The sequence below is a fragment of the Callorhinus ursinus genome, unplaced genomic scaffold (genome assembly GCF_003265705.2).
Source record: "Callorhinus ursinus isolate GAN/ISIS: 27379988/994484 unplaced genomic scaffold, GSC_fseal_2.0 scaffold4, whole genome shotgun sequence".
In the NCBI taxonomy this organism is placed as follows: Eukaryota; Metazoa; Chordata; class Mammalia; order Carnivora; family Otariidae; genus Callorhinus; species Callorhinus ursinus.
In genome coordinates this window covers 115,702,516-115,710,930 of record NW_027397066.1, presented here as the reverse complement: position 1 = coordinate 115,710,930, position 8,415 = coordinate 115,702,516, and the positions used below count along the sequence as shown (strand labels likewise).

General features: G+C 40.6%; 1 long non-coding RNA gene across 1 annotated transcript in view; it reads left to right on the top strand.

Annotated features, from left to right (window-relative positions):
• Positions 1–5,205: 5,205 nt before the first annotated feature.
• Positions 5,206–8,415, top strand: part of LOC141372509 (uncharacterized) — a 36,632-nt gene continuing 33,422 nt past the window's right edge. Inside the window, exon 1 of the long non-coding RNA XR_012377777.1 lies at positions 5,206–5,291. This is a non-coding gene — a long non-coding RNA (uncharacterized lncRNA). The remainder of the gene's footprint in view (positions 5,292–8,415) is intronic.

Below are 8,415 nucleotides of genomic sequence, written 5' to 3'. Positions count from 1 at the left end.
TTGGGCTATGGGGCATTAAATAAGGGCTGTTTTTTTTTTTTTTTCTTAAGTGAATCCGAATATCAAATAATCTGGAGAAATAATAATTACTTAAAATTATGTATAAGTTTGAATAGTCAATGCTTGATAGGCAAAATTTCATTATATTTGAGCAATGTTTCTAAGTTTATTGTGACTCTGAAAAGACTGCATTTGATTTAGGATTGAAAATATTACCAAAGAGGGGTCTTATTTGGGGCAGGAGATATTTCAGATTCCTTTAATGAAGACTTAAAATTTGGGACAGTGAGCTACTTCTGCTAGCAAGAAAAACCCTCCTTATCTCCTCTAAGGATTCACCTTCTGAAAATGTCGTTGTTGGTAAAAGGATGGATTTTGTTATAGAATAAGAAGAAATTGTGACCTTAAGAATGTGATTATTGGAATGGGTAGCCATGGAAGGTGAAGATCTTCTATGGAGATTTTTGAAAAGAGATAGGACTCAGAGAATAAGCTGGAGGCCTAAGGAACCCTCTGGTATTTTGTACTATAAAGTGGACACCAGGGACGCCTGGGTGGCTCAGTCGGTTAAGCATCTGCCTTCGGCTCATTTCATGATCCCGGGGTCCTGGGATCGAGCCCGGCATTGGGCTCCCTGATGAGCAGGAGGCCTGCTTCTCCCTCTCCCTCTGCCACTCCCCCTACTTGTGTTCCCTCTCTCTCTGACAAATAAATAAATAAAATATTTAATTTTAAAATAAATAAATAAATAAATAAATACAGTGGACACCAGTTTGGTGCTGTATAAACAAACAAATCTTGTTTATTTTAAACACTGGAAGCCTCATATATGTTATCTGTTAAATTATTTGCTATATAGATAACCAATACATTTTGATAAAGACAATTATAAAACCATAGTTACAGTAGTTGCAAGTTATTTATTTGCTTTGAAGTTATATAAGTTGTGACATTATCAAATAGTCAAAGTGAATGTCCGTATTATAAGGAACTCATTCAAGACCTTGCCTTGGTTCCAGTTACTGGGACCTGAGCTCCCATTTATGGCCTCATGGCTTGTGCCTCCATAATTCCTAGGGGCACTGTTTACACAGACTGTGATGTGAAAAGCACCCGTGTATTTGTGCAGTGGGGCAGCTCTGTAAGGAATACATAATCCACCATCACTTGTCTGCTTCCCATATTCTCAAGCAGCGGGGGAAAAGGGCTTGGACCCAGGAAAGGGAGAGAAATATTGCCATTGGCTGTAGATTGCCAATATTGACAGGCTCCTTCTCCAGTCTGAAGCCCAAGTCCAGAGCCTTTGAGTAGATGTAGGTACACTGCCGCTGGATACGGATACGTGTGTGAATACCATGACAGTTAAGCAATTTAAATTGCAAAATCTTTGTATATCAGTAAGAGGAATTAAAAAGGAACTAGCTTTCTGCAGTGTAATTATGTTTTACTGAATTAGCAAAGCAGCATGACCTTCGAGCTAGTCTTTGGGATACCAGGAGAGCTGTGTCTTTGCCAGTCAGCCCGCCCGCCCTGCTGATGCAGCATCTGTGGAACTCTGGGGAGTCCATTTTGAGCCTGTTAGGAAGGAGCTCTATGAGATTAAATTCCTTTCTCCATTAACAAAAAGGGAACACTTTCTGCAAAGCCAGTCTTAACCAGCAGAGGGATTTGAAACATTTGGCAAGATCATTTCTGAAAAATAGGCTGAATCTTGAGTCTTGCGACACTGAGGGCACAGCCAGGCACAGGCCATGGCTACCTAAGCACTGCAAGGGCTATTTCTATTGGCTTTCTCCCTTTACTTTGATGCTTGCATTTTTGACATTGATTAAGAGAATTAAGTAATTAGCACGTCGATCTGTTTAGTGACAAGTAGATGCCAATAGTACGACCACAATAATAGTTACCAGTTGTTGAGTGCTTATTTTGTGTCATGTACTGCTCTAGGTCCCTTCCATGTATTATCTCACCTCTGCCCTCTCAGATGTCTTCTAAAATGTCTTCAACTGGAAAGTCACAAGTTAGGAGGCCTTCATATAAAGCTGAGACCTCTGCCTCAGGATAAGGGTAAATGAAAATAAATTTATCATCCAGAAGAGTAAACAAAGAAAACTTGCATGGCTTGGGTCATGGCCCTGGGTGCAGGGAGGGTAGAAAATTCTCCTGGCAGGAACACCTGAAAAATCTTCAGAACTTAGCTTCCCTTTGGCACATTACCAATTGTAAGACACCCCGATTTCAAGAATATTAAAATGTAAAAGCTTTTGTCTTCCAATTAATGAAATAGGGTATTGTTCCGTTTTTACAGATGAGGAAAATGAGGAAGAGGGGTGAAGTTACTTGTCTAAATTTATTGAGTGAAAGAGCAGCTGGGATACACAGCCTGTACTCTAAACCCCTGAACTTGACCCCTTCCAAAAGTTTATGATAGTCTGGTGTAAAGATGATGTGTGTGAGGATGTGATTATATGTATTAGTTATGTCAGGAAAAAAAAATGCATATATAAGGATAGAGGGTCAGGATCAGAATGGATTTCTTAGGTATAAAAAGAAGCAATGAGAGTGTTAGAAACTCTGTGTCCTATGTTTGGCCCCTCTTGTCATGCTTTTGCCAGAAACATTTTCAAATATTCTAGAATCATATTTTTCCCTGAAAAAGAGGGCTTTTTCTTCAATGTTCTTGTGGGTGTTTAATTAGAAGATAAAGCACATAAAGAAATAAAATTTCCCTACACCCTTTTTAAAATCCCTGTTTATCAAAGGACATGCTGTGTATTTCTTAGGCTAATAATATTCCCTCTGATGTGCACTGTGACTATGTGAAGAATATCCTTAGTATTCAGAACTCGTGCTAAATAACACAGCATAGGCCTTTCTTATAGAAAATATTTGAAATTGAAATAACTAACAGAAAAGTAATTTTTAAAAAGATTTTATTCATTTATTTGAGAGAAAGAGAGGGAGAGAGAAAGAGGGAGAGAGAGAGAGTGAGCACCAGAGGGGTAGGGGGAGAGAATCTTAAAGCAGACTCTCTGTTTGAGCCTGGAGCCCAATGTAGGGCTCAACTTGAGGCTCAACACAGGGTTCTACCTCACAACCCTGAGATCATGCATGACCTGAGCTGAAACCAAGAGGCAGATTCTCAACCTACCTGACTGAGCCACCCAGGTGCCCCAGAAAGGTAATTTTTAAAGAGAAAATTTTATCTCCTCAAGGTGTTTTTCTAGACCCTAATTTTCTCTTTCTCTCTTTCTCTTTCCTTTCTTTTCTTTCTTTCATTCTACTCTATTGTTATATTGAAAGATGATAAAAGCCTATAACTTTTGGCTTGCTTTGGGTTACTCTTACAATAGTATTTAAATAGCATTTTCAACAAAATAATATGGTTATGGAACCATATGATGAAATTGGCTCATGGAAGGATTGAGATGCTTCTGTCATTCAAATTAATGGGATTATTGCTTCTAGTTTAAAGTTGTTTGTTTTTTATTTTAGATTTATTTATTTTAGAGAGAGAGAGAGAACACAAGTGTGAGCGGGGGGAGGGGCAAAGGGAGAGGGAGAATCTCAAGCAGACTCCCTGCTGAGCACAGAGTCTGACACTGGGGCTCAATTCCATGACCCTGAGATCATGACCTGAGCCGAAAACAAGAGTTGGATACCTAGCCAACTGAGCCCCCCAGGCTCCCCAGCTTTTAGTTTAGACAAACAGATAACTCCTGCTGAGTAGAAGAGTTTCTGTAGTTTTCTGCGTTTTAAACTCCTCAAGGTATAGAGGCCCACTGTTTTCATGCATTTGTGTTTTTAGACTTTTCATGACAGTATATATTTTTACATTTACTTTATCAACAAAATTTTTTCAAAATATGGAGGCATATTACTCGTTCTTAAGTGTTTCCTAACATGTCTTTCTAAGATGTCTCTAATTTTGGGCATGAACTACAGATTGCTTTTAGTTTTCTTGTTTGCACAGAGTCAAGTACTTACTTAACTGGGCACTGGGTATATATACTGTTGATGAAAGCCCATCCCTGCTCTAAAATATCTTACGTGCTAGGGTGGAGACATATGTACGTAATTATCATTAACAGGATATGTGCTAAGTAGGTGTTTTTTTTTTGTTGTTGTTTTTTAATAAAGTTAGAGTTTGCTTGCAGGACAAAAAAATGACCTGTGGTTTAAGTAGGGTTGATGGAAAAGTTATTTGAACAAGGCCATGACATACAAATAGGCATTTACCAAATAGAGTAGATGATCCAAATGTGCAAAACCACGGTGCGTCTTTGCAATGATGTGGACCTGCAGTGTGTGGCGTGGGGTCAGGGAGTGGGTGCTGTGGATGATACAGAGAGTGGATGAGTCTGCAAAGCCGCTGGGGTCAGATTCGCAGGAGCTTTGTATCTGATATCAAATAGGACGGTAATTGTAACTTCAGGATAACTTTCCAACCCTTTTCAAACTGTTTTCCTTTTTATATCCCTCCTCTTAGCTTTGTAAGCTTTTGAATTTTCACTGGTGTTCCTGTTTTATGATAGGAAAACCAGATAGAGAGGAATTTTCTAGTGAAGGGTTTGTCCTGGGGCCAGCTGGGGTGGGCAGAGCTCATTAAGCTCATGTTTTTGAACGCACACGCATGATTTAATAGTTAAGAAATGTGCCCAGGGGGGCGCCTGGGTGGCTCAGTCGTTAAGCGTCTGCCTTCGGCTCAGGTCATGATCTCAGGGTCCTGGGATTGAGGCCCACATCGGGCTCCCTGCTCAGAGGGAAGCCTGCTTCTCCCTCTCCCACTCCCCCTGCTTGTGTTCCCTCTCTCGCTGTGTCTCTGTCAAATAAATAAATAAAATCTTAAAACAAACAAACAAACAAACAAAACCAAGAAATGTGCCCAGGGACTCAGAGGACTAAAATACTGAGGGATGATTGCTGAATTTTTTTGCCCACGCTCCTGGGGCATTTGCTGCTGCTGAGAAATGGTGAATAAAGTGCTAATGAAGGGTGCCGGCGGAACCTTCCATTTCGGGCTGTCATCCCAGACAAAGTCTGCAGAGTGTAATGAGGCGAACAATGCAGTTGCTATAGTCTGAAAAGGTTAAAGCAGCTTCAGGGATCACTATTTGTGCTTCTTGGGTACTGGAATGTCATGCCAGTAATAAGCAATATGCAATCCAGAGAAAAGAAGCAATTAGTTCCCTGCATTGGTGAAAAGGCTTGCCCAGCTTCAGAATGGATGGTGAAGACCGTGGATTCTTTTCCTCTGAGGTGGAGCTGAGTCACAAAGACTCAAGCCAGGGGTGAGTGAATCTTGTCAATCTGTCAGCAGCATTTATGGAGTTCCCACTATTTGCATACCATATAATCAGGTGTAAACAAGTCCTCAAAAGTTTAGAATATGTACTCCATGATGTCAGAGAGTAGCTTTGAGTCACTAGCCTAACGAAACTATGCTTTTGTTGAGATTTAGATTTGGAATGGGTGATAAATTCCACAAACCAATAGTTTTGACTTGGTCAGAAACAATGAAAACTATGAGGGGAGGTAATCTCATGTTGACCCCACCAAGAAGGCTTGTTCAAATTATTGAAATGTTTATATATTTCATTAATGATTTTGGTGCTCTTTAGATGGCATTTGCAATTTATTAGTGAACACCTATTATATGCCAGGCACTGCCTTCTGCACTGGAGAGATGATGGTTTCAAATAGCTAGTTGTTTCTCTAGAATTTTTCCATTTATGTGGCCTGCCTTAGAGTGCTAAGTGACACCTTAATACTCTCCCCACTAGGGAAGAACATGGGAGAAATATCCCCAGCACATCTTCCACCCACTCCATAGAGGACAGTCTCTTAAGGCAGGGTAGCATGTGAATCCTGGGAACAGTGAGCTGGATGTGTGCATGAAACACCTTCCCTGGTGATTCTGATTCTCTCCTGCTCCTCTCCATACTCCTTGCTGGAGTAAGAACTGCTCTTCAAACTTTTAAAGCATGTACTGTTAAAAAACAATTAAAGAAGACAGGTGATACAAACAAAATTTATTTAACACATCATGAAGTGGACAATCTCTATCCAGAGTACTGCAAAATGGAGTGGAAGGCAGGAAGGTTTTATAGGGTAAAGAATAAAGAACAAGGAAGAGAAAAATGGAAAATATCTCATTGGCTGGGGTCACACGGTCAACCTTGTTTGGGGTGAGAAGGAACAAAAAAGTAAGTACAGAACCCAGAGTTGGCTTGGTGTTTGGGGACTGGCTGACTGGATATACAGCGGTTTTGGTCAAGCAGAGCATTTGCAGGGACATGAAAGTTATCTGAGTTTTGGTTTTCTGAGGTGGCAACTTGGGTTGGAGTGGCTCCATTTTGGGCCTAGACATCTATTTCAAAAATACGAAATGTGTTGGGATCTTATTAAAATGAAGATTTAGATTCTGTAGGTCTGGCTTAGGTGTTGAGATCCTGCATTGCTGCATTTCTTCTGGGCAATGTGGATGATTCCACTGCAGACCATACTCAAAAGGCTCCTTAGACAAGCACTTGATTCCTCCATACACCACTTCAAACCTGTTCTTTTGTAGGGGGCTGTCCATTTTTATGGGTGAGACATCATGTGGCAAAACAAGGAAATAATACCATGGCAAGGTAGAAAGACATAGTCTCAGAAATAAGTATGGCACAGAACTGACTCTCTAAGGAAATAAATCCTGTGGAAGATACCAAGATGAAAGAGACAAGTGATATTTGATTCACTATTGAAACATGGATGCATATGTAGCATGTGGCTTGGAGATGAGAGTAGATAAGTAGTAGTTTTCACTCTGGGGATGTGAATTATCTTCCAGGCCAGCAAATTTCAGTGTTCCTGTGTTTCTTGGCTAACATGTTTTACTGAACGGGAAGCATTGAACTTGTAAGCTTTTAAAAAGCAGAAATTGTGAGTGTTGCAAATATTTACTAATATTTGTGCTGCTCAGCAAGTTTATTATTTGACTCACCCATCCCAAGTTGACACCCTTGGGGGAGGGGAGAGCAGAGGTTTTGCAGAAGTAAGTTTCCTAAAGATTTTTAAAAATGGATTTACCTTTGGGAATGTGAGGCCTAAGTGTAAATAAACTCTTGCTGCATTCACATCAGCAGTCCTGGATTAGTTAAGAGCTTTATTTGTGTGTGCCAAAAACCACTTTTTAAAAATGGCTGAAACTAGGTAATCAGCAACTTTGAGTTTGACAGAATACTACATAGCAATCAGGACCCATTTCCCTTTGTCTTTGCACCTTGTACTCAACTAAATGACGACTCTTCCTTCTGAAGAAGTGTTTACTATATTTTCTAAATGTTTACAGATTGTTACCATGCTTGCCCATGGCATACTCAACATATTTTCTCTTTTCTCCTTTTTTGTTTCCCATTTTAAGTCAGATCAATACTTTTAGTTCCTGTGATTCCTTTTTTTTTTTCTCCACGCAGAACGTGCCCTCTTTAATACCCATCACCAGCCTAACCCATCCCCCCACCCCCCACCCCTCTAGAACCCTCGGTTTGTTTTTCAGAGTCCATCGTCTCTCATGGTTCGTCTCCCTCTCTGATTTCCACCCCCTTCATTCTTCCCCTCCTGCTATCTTCTTCTTTTTTTTTCTTTTAACATACAATGTATTATTTGTTTCAGAGGTACAGATCTGTGATTCAGCAGTCTTGCACACTTCACAGTGCTCACCATAGCACATACCCTCCCCAATGTCTATCACCCAGGCACCCCATCCCTCCCATCCCCCACCACTCCAGCAACCCTCAGCTTGTTTCCTGAGATTAAGAATTCCTCATATCAGTGAGGTCATATGATACATGTCTTTCTCTGATTGACTTATTTCATTCAGCATAATACCCTCCAGTTCCATCCACGTCATTGCAACTGGCAAGATTTCATTCTTTTTGATGGCTGCATAATATTCCATTGTGTGTGTGTGTGTGTGTGTGTGTGTGTGTGTGTGTATCACATCTTCTTTATCCATTCATCTGTCGATGGACATCTTGGCTCTTTCCACAGTTTGGCTATTGTGGACATGGCTGCTATAAACATTGGTGTGCACGTACCCCTTCAGATCCGTACATTTGTATCTTTGGAGTAAATACCCAGTAGTGTAATTGCTGGATCATATGGTAGCTCTATTTTCAACTGTTTGAGGAATCTCCACACTGTTTTCCAGAGTGGCTGCATCAGCTTGCATTCCCACCAACAGTGTAGGAGGGTTCCCCTTTCTCCGCATCCCCGCCAACATCTGTCGTTTCCTGACTTGTTAATTTTAGCCATTCTGACTGGTGTGAGGTGATATCTCATGGAAGTTTTGATTGGGATTTCCCTGATGCCGAGCGATGTTGAGCACTTTTTCATGTGTCTGTTGGCCATTTGGATGTCTTCTTTGGA